This window comes from Kogia breviceps, chromosome 3 (genome assembly GCF_026419965.1).
Source record: "Kogia breviceps isolate mKogBre1 chromosome 3, mKogBre1 haplotype 1, whole genome shotgun sequence".
Lineage (NCBI taxonomy): Eukaryota > Metazoa > Chordata > Mammalia > Artiodactyla > Physeteridae > Kogia > Kogia breviceps.
Genome location: NC_081312.1, coordinates 51,942,362 through 51,955,131, shown reverse-complemented (window position 1 = coordinate 51,955,131; position 12,770 = coordinate 51,942,362).

Genomic DNA, 12,770 nt, shown 5'->3' with positions numbered 1-12,770 from the left:
ATTTCAGTTTGATATGTTTAGGTTAAAGTCTATTGTCTGGATATTTGTTTTCTATTTCTCCCATCTGCTCTTCATTCCAACATTCCTCCTTTGTTTCTTTTCCTTCCTGGGTGTAGAATTCTAAGTTGGCAATAATTTGCAGCTTTTCATAAAGAGACGGACCATCTCTCTTCTTGTTCATTTGTATGTAATGGATCATTTATCTTTAGCTATATGTATAATTTTCTCCTTGTCTTTGATTTTTACACATTTACTCTGATGTGTTTTCTTTGCTTTTACCTTCCTGCATTTGTTCAGGTTTTTGAATATAGTCTTTATAAATCAGATTTTGAAAATTATTGACCATTATCACTTAAAATACATTTCTTCTACTCAATTTTTTCCACTCTTTTCTTTCTGAAACTCAAACTATTAATAAGTAAATATGTACAAATAAACATATTTAAAATAAATTTTTATGAATATATAAAATATATTTATAAAATAAATTTATATATTTATAAATACATTTATAAAAACATAAATGTCTTTCTTTTTTTTTAACCTGAGTTAGTATATACTAATCTTGTTTTCATTTGGTATGTTAATTCATCCAATGGATTTTTAATTTCATACTTTTTATTTTTTATTTTTATGGCATATTTTATAATGTTCATTTTATATATATATATATAATTATCTGTTGAGATTCTCGTTTTATTCATTTTGTCCATTTTGTTTAATATATTTTTAACAGTGTTTTTTCAAGTCCCTGTCCATTAATCCCAACATGTGAATAATCCTTGGGTTTGTTTTTACTGTCTGTTTTTTCCTCTTGACTATGTCACATTTCATGAAACTTCTCATGTCTCATAATATTTAATAGTATGCTACTATACAAAATACAGAGATAGAAGTTGATGCCATGTGTTTCTAGAAAATTTTCTTTTTTATGAAAATACTGTGAAAGGTTTGTACTTCAATCGAATTACTTAGTAAGTCCTGTTGGACCTGGGTTGCAAATCCAGTTACTTTCAGCCCACTTCTGTTTTCACAAGTCTCATAGGTGAGATCAACTGTATATTTATTGTAGTCTATCCGTTATGTGGGACATGTTTTCTTAAGAATTGCAAGACTGTAGAAGAGTACATTGCCTTTATGCCCTAAGGTGCTACTTTTCCTGCTTTTGCTTGAGTCTGGCCATTCTCTCTTTCTGCCTTGTTGAAAGTTTGGCCTATTGGATGTTTGATGTTTGAGGTTAACTCTTTAGCCTCACATTTCACAGATATTTAAAATATGGAAAATCTGTTGAGAGAGAGAGACCTACCATGCACTTTTTATAGGCTTCTACTTCACCTAGTAGAGTATCTTTGACTATGTCAAGCCTGACAGTCAACCCTTGCCCAGGTTTAGCAAATGCTTTCAAGGAAGAAACTGGCTGGTGATTTCCACTTGCCCAGGAAGGGCTCTTCCCTCTCTGGGGTTACATTTTATTCAGTTATCTTGATTTATAGGACTCTCATGTCTTTAAATTTTATTTTTTTAAGTTATCTTTCCTAGTTATTACAGTGAAAGCAATGGTGTGTTGCTTCCTGTGGTAAGCATAAGTGCAATCAATCACAGTAGTTCAAAAAGGCACAGCCCTTCATTATAGGCACCTGCCTCAGCCCAGCTTTTAATTCAGTGAACAACATGTAATGTATTATTTTGCAGGTAGACAGAACACAAAGGAGTTACCCTACATTTTTAAAGGGTATTTATCTGAATATACATTTCTAAGTTAGTAGTTTCTTTTTTCTTTTTTATAGAACTTTAAAAAATTTTATTCCAATTTTTTTCTGTCTACCTTTGTGTGTGCTAAGAAGCCAACTGAGGGTGTCATATTGCTCCTTTGAAAGTAATGTCTTTTTCCAATTGCTGCCTTTAAAGTGTTCTCTTTGCCTTTGTTTTTCTACATTTTTTTACTACATTGTGCTTAGGTATATTTGCCTTTCTATTTATGTTGTCTACGGTTGATGAGTTTCTTGAATTTCCAGCTAGATGTTTGTTTAGGGAGCATTGAGACCATCCCATATTTGGTGCTTTGTTCAAAGGACTCACAAGATTCAACATAGAGTTGTACTTATGAGTAAGATTTATTATAGTTACACAGTAAGGATGAATAGCTGAATCAGTAAGGGGAAAATGCACATAAGGCAAAATTTGGAGAAACTAAGGCCCATGTTTCCAATTTCTGCTCTCTCCCAGCCCAGGAAGGGTCACACTGAGCATGCTCCTTTCTCCAGCAGTGAAAATGCAGCAGCATGTATGCAATGTTTCTGTCCAGGGAAACCTGTCTGAGATTACAATTTTAAGGTTTTAACTGGGGGATAGGCGCTCCCTGACAAAAACTCCAGACTTTCAGAAGGAAAGCATGTGTTCATCATAAATCACATTGTTTTTTAATTTTATTGCAGTATAGTTTATTTAAAATGTTGTGTTAATTTCTGCTGTACAGCAAAGTGATTCAGTTATACATATGTGTATTCTTTTTCATATTCTTTTTCATATTGATTTATCACAGGATATTGAATATAGTTCCCTGTGCTGTATAGTAGAACCTTGTTGTTTGTCCATCCTATATATAATAGTTTGCATCTGCTAATCCCAAACTCCCAATCTCCCCCCCAATCTCTGCCCCTGTCAACTACAAGTCTGTTCTCTATATCTCAATCACAGATATTTTAAATCCATGTCTGATAGCGCCAATATTTTGATCTTTTGTTGGACTGTTTCTCTTGTTCTCTTGGTTTGCAGTCACGTGATTGTCACTATTTTTATGACTGGCAAATTTTGATTAAATGTTAGATATTGTGTTTAAAAAGTTAGAGATGGTTTCTGGCCCTAAATAATGTTATCTTTCTCCAGAAAGGATTTACTTCTGTTTCTGACAGGCATTTGAGTAGAGCAAGTTCACCTTAATCCAGTCACAAAATACACTTATTTGAATCTAGGCTTCATATAGTTGGCCCTCTATGTCCGTGGATGCAAAAAACACAGATATGGAGGACAAACTATTAATTGTACTATGCCATTTTATATAAGGGACTTGAGCATCTGCTAATTTTAGTATGTGGGGGCGGGAGCTCCTGGAACCAATGCCCCCCACATACAGAAGGATGACTGTACTTGGTATTGGTGGATCTATTTCTGCATTGCTTTTACTCTTGAGATAGCCCTCCAAATGCACAACCTAAAATCTGAGGTGTTTACTTGGGTCTTTATTCATTTTGGGCTCTGGATGTCCATTCTTTGTCTCTCTAAACCCATTGTATGACTACAAGCTCTTCTCAGCCACCCAGCTATTATTTTGTGCTCAACTTTTAGTCTTTTAACTGCCACTTTAAAATTGACAAGTGCCTTGAGGAGGGAAGTTGCACTAACCATAGGTCCTTCCTCCGTGAGCTTTATTTTCTTACTAGATTTTGGCCCTCAGGTCCTTGCTACCTTGCATGTCTCCAACACCTAAACACACACATTACTAATGAGATATCTTAAGAAAGTGATAAATGGTGTTCACTGAAAATATAGAAGAAAGTTCTTGACTAATTCTAGACAGTGCTTTCAGGCATGATTAACTAAATAGTGAATGTATTCCTCTCTCGAATGTAGGCATTTTTCTCATGTCCCCTCGCTTAGAAATGCCGTTTCCTCTTTTCTCCTGAAAATCAAAATCCACAAGATTTAGCTAATACATCATTGTTTTCAGAACCCCAAGTCACTTTACCCATATCATTTCTCTTTCTCCTAGCTTCTATTAGAACTTATTATCTGAATCATGTACTTGGTTTCTAATCACACAACTCTCTAATGTTCTTTCAATCCATGTGTATATATAATATTTACAGTTGGATTATGTTGTTTGTAGACAAAGATCAATATGCCTTCTCTATTCACTTGCTTCAATCCTGCTCATAACTTTTCTCCCATGATTGTTTACTTCCCTCTTTTTTCTTTACTTTGTGGCTGCACCTGAGATGCAGAGCCTTGGGTGAGTGGGCCTAGGAAGGAGGGAGAAACTTGAGTGCTGACATCACTGCAGAGATGTCTCAAAAGGAAAGAGTGGGTGATTGGAATTGAGAGAACAAGTCTAGTTTTACATCAATTTTCATGGTTCTCACCACAGAATACACCCAACCGAAGAGTTCTCCAGTTTTACCTGGGCATACAGTGGTCTATACCTACTCTGTGGGCCATTTTACTTCTTTATAACACTAACTGAAGGAAGCTATGCCTGTGAGGAGTGTTCAATATACAGGTATAGCTTAGAGATATTGTGGGTTCAGTTCTAGACCACTGCAGTAAAGCAAGTCACACAAATTTTTTGGTTTCCCAGTGAATATGAAAGTTATGTTTGTACTATACTGTAGTCTATTAAGTGTGCAACAGCATTATCTTTTAAATATAGGCACCTTAATTAAAAAGACTTTATTGCTAAAAACTGCTAACCATCATCTGAGCCTTCAGTGAGTCATAGTAGCAACATCAAAGATCATTGATCACAGATAACTATAACAAATATAATAATAATGAAAAAGTCTGAAATACTGTGAGAGTTACCACAGTGTGACAGAGACACAAAGTGAGCAAATGCTATTGGACAAAAGGCACCAGTAGACTTGTTTGATGCAGGGTTGCCACAGACTTTTAATTTGTAGTTTTTAAAGTTAAAAAAAAACTGAGTTTTTAAGAAATATTTTATTTTGGAGAATTTTTTTTTTTTTTTTGCCTGAAAACCTATCAATATCTCACAGAACACTAGTACTCTAAGAAATACATTTTGAGAAGCTTAACATAGGGTACTATCTACCCCCAGTCTACTGTCAATTTTCTTTTCCATTGTGCACTATTTTTTTTCTGTTTCCTAATACTTGGCTTTAACACTCTGGAAGCATCATGCTTAAAGTGCATGAAATGTCTGAATCCCTCTGGCTTACTGAAAATTCCCAAGGAAGTTTATACAATGTTTAGATACAAACTCTGTCCTCACGATGAAAGAAGGAGAAGTTTAGACAACCGTGATAGTTTTGTATGGCTGCTGAAATAGATTACCACACACTTAGTGGCTTAAACAGCTTACAGTTCTGGGTATTGGAAGTGTGACTATGCTAAAGACTAAGCTAAAATCATGGTGTCTGAAGGGCTGCATTTCTTTCTGGAGACTCTGAAAGAGTGTGGTAGACAGAATAATGGGCCCTCACATGTATCCACGCTCTAATCCCTGGAATATGTATGTATGTTATATTATGTGGCAAAAGGTAACTGAACTTGCAGATAGAATTCAAGTTGCTAAGTAGCTGACCTTGAAATATTTATTTATTTTAGTTTATTATTTTAGTTTAAACTAAAATATTTAAATATTTTAGTTTAAACTAAAATTTTTAAATATTTTAGTTTATTCTGGCTATTTTGGTGTGCCCAATGGTCCATAAAGGTGGAAGCAGGAGGCAGAAGAAGAGTTAGTGTATAATTATCACAGCATGAGAAAGACAACCAGCCATTGTTGGCTTTGACAATGGAAGAGGGCCACAAGCCAAGACAGGTGGGCAGCCTGGAAAAGGCAAGAAAGCAGATTCTCCTCTAGAGCCTTCAGAAGGAATGCAGCCCTTTGGCACCTCTTGAGACCGAGTTCAGGTTTCTGACCTCCAAAGTGTATGATAATTGTGATGGTTAATTTTACATATTGACTAGGCCACAGGGTTTAGATATTTGATCATATAGCAGTCTAGATGTTACTGGAAGGTATTTTGTGGGTGAGATTAACACTTAAATTAGCAGATTTTTAGTAAAGGCAATTATCCTCTATGATATGGGTGGGTCTCATCCAATCATTTGAATAAGACTGATAAAGTCTTTAAGATAAAGACAGATGCCACCTAGGGAAAGGAAATTCTGCCAGGGGACTACCTTCCACTCCAGCTATAACTCTTCCCTACGTCACCTGCTCATCTGCCTGCCCTGAAGATTTCATACTTGCTAGCCCCATCAATCGCATGGGCAAATTCCTTAAAAAAAATCTGTCTCTTTGCATACATACACACACACACACACACACACATATATATACAGATATGCATGCGTATATATATATATAAATTTGTGTTGTTTTAAGCCATCAAGTTTATAGGAGTTTGTTACAGCAAAAATAGGAAACTAATACAAGAATAATCCATTTCCTTGCCTTTTTATTATACTCTGGGATAATCTCCTTATTTTAAAGTCAACTGATTAGTAACCTTAATTCTATCTGTAATCTTAATTCCCCTTTGTATCATAATATATTCATTGATCCTGAGTGAGATGTAGGCATCTTTGAGGGGTAGGAGGGGGCATTGTTCTACCTACTACCACAACCAGTAAATCAAAATAGGAGATTACTAACTTTGGTATTTGAAAGCAAACCAATTATGTGTTGATTGCAATAATTTTCTTGGTTCATGGAATTCTTGTTCTTAAATTTTTCTTAATTTTCAGACATTGAACAATTCCTGGATGGCTCCTATCCCTAGTAGTTTGAAATTCTGATTCAAAATGAAAGAGAAAAGGGCTATATCGCTTCATATTTGTCAAGAATAAAGGCACTTACATTATTTTAAAGAGAAAACATTGGAGTCAGGTCTCTGATCACAATCAGCTAAATCAGTTAAGCTCATTTTTAATCCATTCACATTGTCTCTATATAAAATTTTATGCAACTATTTATTCTTTGCACTAGATCTTAGAATGCATTGTATTGTTAAGTGTAAATATGTTAATTCACACATTACGTAGGAATAGCATTTTAATAGCTAACCTATTGTGGGAATAGTTGTTGTTAAGAACGAAAATAATGTGGGGTTTTTTTTGTTTGTTTGTTTCTTTTTGCTGTATGCGGGCCTCTCACTGCTGTGGCCTCTCCCATTGCGGAGCACAGGCTCTGGACGCGCAGGCTCAGCGGCCATGGCTCACGGGCTGAGCCGCTCTGCGGCATGTGGGATCTTCCCGGACCGGGGCACGAACCCGTGTCCCCTGCATCGGCAGGCAGACTCTCAACCACTGTGCCACCAGGGAAGCCCAAATTATAACTTTTAATTGTCCCTGTGGCATTCTTCAGAGATCTAGGAATATTCATAATTTTGATTGCCTACAATCAGCTAATAAGTTCAAGCAAAAACTTAAAGCCATAGCATTCCATAATGCTCCTGACAACTAATAGGAACCATAAACTCTACCACAGTTTCTCACTATTTGCCTTTTATTGTAAGTGCTTTTGGATCTGGGGACTATTAGAGATGTGAGGACAGTCACAAGGGGCTGGACAAGTAGGTCATTAAAATGTAAATGCCAGCGATGTGTACAACCTGGAAGATCAGTGATTACCATAGTCCTGAGGAGGGGAGATCAAAGAAAGGAGAGAATTGTCATGCTGTGGCAGAAGAGTTGCAGGTAACCAAGCCATATTTATGGGTCAGGATGGACACACAAATATTAAAGTGTCAGCTTTTTGTAAAATGAGCTTATCATGGAAAATTATTTTGTAGTTGATATTTCCTGTAGTGCCAGTTCTACTCGAAAGCAGCAGCTCTTATAGGTTTCTGGTTAGTTTAATTAAAAGAAAAATGTAGGGGAAAAAAAGAGTATATTCAGCTTACAGACTATAAATTGCTTGAGGAAACAGGAATCTAAAAATGAATAAAACTTAGTGGCAAAAGAGAAAAGAAATCCATCTGTGTTAATTTTTTCTTTGGTAGACGAAGGCTGTTACCAGAATATGTCTACATTACCCTTCCAATAAACCTGAAAACAGAGTCTGGATGAAAAGGATAGCTGGGATGAAAATTTTTACTTTTACTTTAAGCTAATTTAAGAAAAAATAGAAAAATGTCAAACGCAGACATACATATTCCATCAAGAGGTGACATAGAAGACTTTAAAAAGAATTAAAATGCTACACTGCAGCTAAAATCAAGGAAGGCTTCCCCATATTCTATTTCTGGTTGTTGAGAAGCTATTAATAGGAGAAAATCTTCAGATGAAATGAGAATTGGTCTTGAGATATTTCAAAGGGAAACAAACCACCAGAAAAACATCTACATGCATTATGCAAATGTTTGAAAGGTCAAGGATTTTTAAGAAGGAAAATTAGTGAGTAAAATGTCTTGTGTTTTAAAAATCACCCCTCTCACCCCATTGCTAACAAATGCACAGAATGCCGCATACATTTTCACCATATTTTCTGAACTGAGATAAAGGGACAAAAGAAAGTGACAACTTAAAATTAATTCCCTGTTAGCAGTGAAAAACAAAACTTCTAAGTATGTAGGGTTTCTTATACTTACCTAGTAAGCTGTCATTTTATTGTCTAGTTGCATTTTAAACCTAATATTCTTGGGCTGTCCACTCTGCTATCAAATCAAACACATACTTAGAGTGAATAGAGCAAGAATAGAGTGAATAGGCCATATTAAGATAAAATAAACATAAAAGAAGATTGAAAGTTAGATCAAAGTTAGCAATTAATTCTGTATTTTCCTTATGCCTGTTTAAATTCATTGTTTTAGATAAATATTTTTAATATGTTGTCACTAGCATAAAAGTGCTAACACTTGTATGAAACTATTTTTTACAGTGCACTTTAAATAATACAGTCATTATTTTCTTTTACATTTATATGAATACTGCTATATAGTCACTTTCTAATGTGTTTTTATTTTACGAAAGTAAACGAGTTTCTATCTTTTTTTTCAGCATTTATTTAAACAGACTACTTAAATATATGTATTCAAGTAAATATCCTCATAATTTGAACAGTTTGAAGTATCTAGTAAGTTAGAATTTAATAATGTGTTTTATTTTTTTCTGATCCTGGAGATAAAAATAATTCTAAATCTATCACCATGGATACAGAAAGTAAAATGTTAGTAAGTGTAGGCCTAAAAATATCATTTTCTTGGGAATCGTTTTCAATGATTATACCATGACATATCATGTAAATTAGAGTCAGAGTCTTTTCTCTCAATAAATGTTTAAATTAAATGAATGAATTAATACATTAATGAATGGATAGGTTTATTTTCAAAAGAACACACATACACACACGAATCATTCATCAACTGCCTAAAACAGGATACTTAGTTATTGCTTAGTGGAGTTAAATAATGAAGACTTGATAATCTTTTATAATCACTTATACAGATGTTTGCAGATATAATTTTTTTTATTATTTTTCATCCTTATATTCCTATTTATAGGTGACAAATTAGAAAATATGATTTTTAGTAGAAAAATATCATACTTATGTACTAATATTGAAGTAATAAACATCCTACTTTTATAAATCTGCCATGCTGAAGGACATTTCAGAAAAACAATAAATCAGTTGAGAGTAACCTGATATTTTCCCTACCTTTTCAATTACCTCTTCCATCATTCTACTGTTCTTGCTTTCATACTCTATTTCATTTTATTTTCAAGAATAAAAGCTGCCACCTATCCAGAAAGGGTAGGTGCTAAACAGATTGTCGCAAGCTAACATTTGGGGTTAATTGACATGTAAACACTATGGAATTATTGGCCCTATGAGAAATATTAATAAAGAAATTGACTGTGAACTCTGCACTAATCCATTTGTCTCATCACAGTCCTATAAGAGTGGGCTAGACTCTCCATTAGATTGTCAGTTGAAATTACGAGGAACATTTTGTATGATACCTATGTCATCTTCAATTGTTCTTAGGCTCAACTAACTTTAAAGTAGGATGAAATTGAGAGAGTGAGAGAGCAAGAACACTGTTAGAATCCAAAATAAGGAAAAATGAAAAGTCTGAGGAAGATAAAGATGATGTTTGCAATTAGTACTTACTATGAATTTTATCTGGATAAAAAATCATTTTGTTAGTCATTTCAGCACTCTGAAGTGGGGAGGTTACATTTTCAGCTATTTACAGTGAAATCAGTATATTGAGAGTCATGGTCCTATAACTAGAAATAATATCTTCTTTATACAGTGCCTGTGTTCTTTAATGGATATTTTTAAATTAGTTGTTTTTATTTTTTTCAAATTTATTTTATTTTATTTTTAACTTTTCATTTTATATTGGAGTATAGTTGATTAACAATGTTATGTTAGTTTCAGGTGTACAGCAAAGTGGTTTGGTTATACATATACATGTATCTATTCTCTTTCAAATTATTTTCCTATTTGGGTTATTATATAATATTGAGCAGAGTTCCCTATGCTATACAGTAGGTCCTTGTTGGTTATCCATTTTAGATATAGCAGTGTGTACATGTTTTTAAATGGACTCATACTTTATCATTGGCATATATTAGAATTTATTGGATATTTATTTTCATTTGTTATTTATTATTCAGTCAACAATACTGATTAAATTAATTATCATTAATGTCTAACTCTGAAAGTTTTATTTCTCCAGACCTTCTGACATGTACCCAGTGATTTTTCAAGCAAATACTTTATTGCACAATTTTCCACATAAATTAATATTTTTGTAAGCCATTAGGTGAATATTAACTTCCTAAATTTGTCTTGTTATTCTTGGAATAACATAATTCTTGGAATTATGCATATCATCTTCTCATTTGGCAAGACTATGCACTTGTAACCGAGCACAAGAGCTTAAGGAAATTCTTCCTTATGACTAGTTAAATATTTCCTGAAAAATATAAAGATGCTTTAGTGTGATAAATACAAAAGATTGACAATGATTATGAAGTTATAAAACAATTTATTGGAGTATATAAAAGCCATACTAGCAATACGAGTGTACTCTTGGTACAAACTCAAATACTAAAGAGTATGATTAGCTATAATTTTACCTTCTGGTATTATTTTCTGAGCATAAGCTATGTAAATTCAACATGCTAGCAATATTTAAGCTAGTAAAGTATAGAAATGTGCTCTGGAGTTTGTACACTATTAACTGTGTAGCATGATTAAAAACCTTCATTCTGTAGCAAATTTTAGTATTTAAGATATTTTAGATTATTGGAAGTCACCAAAATAGACATTCATTAATTTACTCATTCACTAAGAATCTATGTTAGTTTCCTGTTGTACTGTAACAAGTCTGTGATAACAAACTTAGTGGCTTAAAACAACACATAATTGTTATTTTACAGATTTGGAGGTCAGAAGTCTGAAATAGTTCTGACGTGTTAAAATCAAGTTATCGATAGAGCTGTGTTCCTCTTAGAGGCTCTAGGGAGAAATCTGTTCCCTTGGTTTTTCCACCTTCTAGAGGAAGCTGCGTTCTTGTCCTCCTGATTCTTTCCTCTATTTTCAAAGAACATCACTCAAATCTCTGCTCCTGTCATCGCATCTCTTCTCTCTGACCCTCCTGCTTTCCTCATATTATTGAACACCTACTTCATGCCAGACTCTATGATAACTGCTGGGTATATAGCGTTGATGAGGAAGACTTAGTTCATGTCAATGGAGCTTAGGTTTTGGTTAGAAAGCTGGAATAAAAAGTGTAGGGGTGAACACATGTATCCGTTTATCCACACCAACAACACATGGTGTTGTTGTCTATGATTTATCTAAACTTCTTCATGAATCCATCTTCTTGGGTTGTGGTGAAGATATTTTAAAATGGCAAATTTATCTCTGCAATTTTTGTTTGAGTAGTTTGTCTCATTCTCTTTTCAGTAAATGTGCATTCTTTCCAAATTTCTTCCTCTCTCTTCCTAAGAAGGTAACTGGGGTAGAGGATAGGAATTCTTGACCTCCCAGAAGTAGAAGAGGGAGCCTTAGATCAGCTGATATCCACTGTCTCATCACTAGTCCTGTTGTGATGTGCTGATCCGGTCTAATTCCTAGATCCATTAAATTGATTTCTGGTGAGTAAGGCTGCTGAACTTATCTTTAGTTCTCTGGGAGAATTTCAAAGCTTGATGGTTTTCTTGGCTGATTTAATTAACAATATTTTGGCTCTTAAGATGCTGTACACTCTGTAACCCCATGTGGTGCCCCAGACAGCCTTACCTCTTTTTCCAATGTGTCTCAGGACTTGGCATATGCTTTTCTTTCTTATTAAACTACATTTCCCCACATGCTCAAGTGGCAGCTCATTTCCTTCTTTTTAGTCTCAACTCAATGTCACTTTTTGGAAAAGTATCCTTTGGTCGCTCAACATAAAATAAGTAACTCTTTGTGATTCCTTATATAATTCCCTTATTAACTCATAACAATCTGCAAGTTTTATATATAATATAATAATCAGGGATAATCTGTGATGATTCTAAAGTATTTGCAAGTCCTGAAAATCTTTTTGCCCTACAGTTTGCCACTTATCAAATCAATAAAAGGGAATCAGGGAAAGAACTGATGCTATTGAGAACATAGGGTTCATATCTCAACTTTCAAAGATAATTTCTTTTTAAATTCGTAATGGAAAGAATAGCCATTAAATAAACCAAAGGAAAAGATTCTTATTGTTTCACTCCTGAAACATCAAGAGCCAGCCCTTGTAGATATGATAATATTAGAAGACAAAAGGGTTCCAACTAACCCTTATAGAGTCTTGAGGAAAAATTGTATATTCATCTGGAAAGTTGTTCAAGGGCAAAGGCATAAAATAAAAATGTTCTGAACATACAAAAACTCATGAACATTAGTTTCTTTTATCTCTTTTTGAAAAAAAAAAAAAAAAGACTATAGTACAAATATTATGCCAGAAGCATTAACAGAGAACCTATGTCCAAAAGAATAACAATGAACATGATTTTTACTTAACTGAAGGACTGAAATA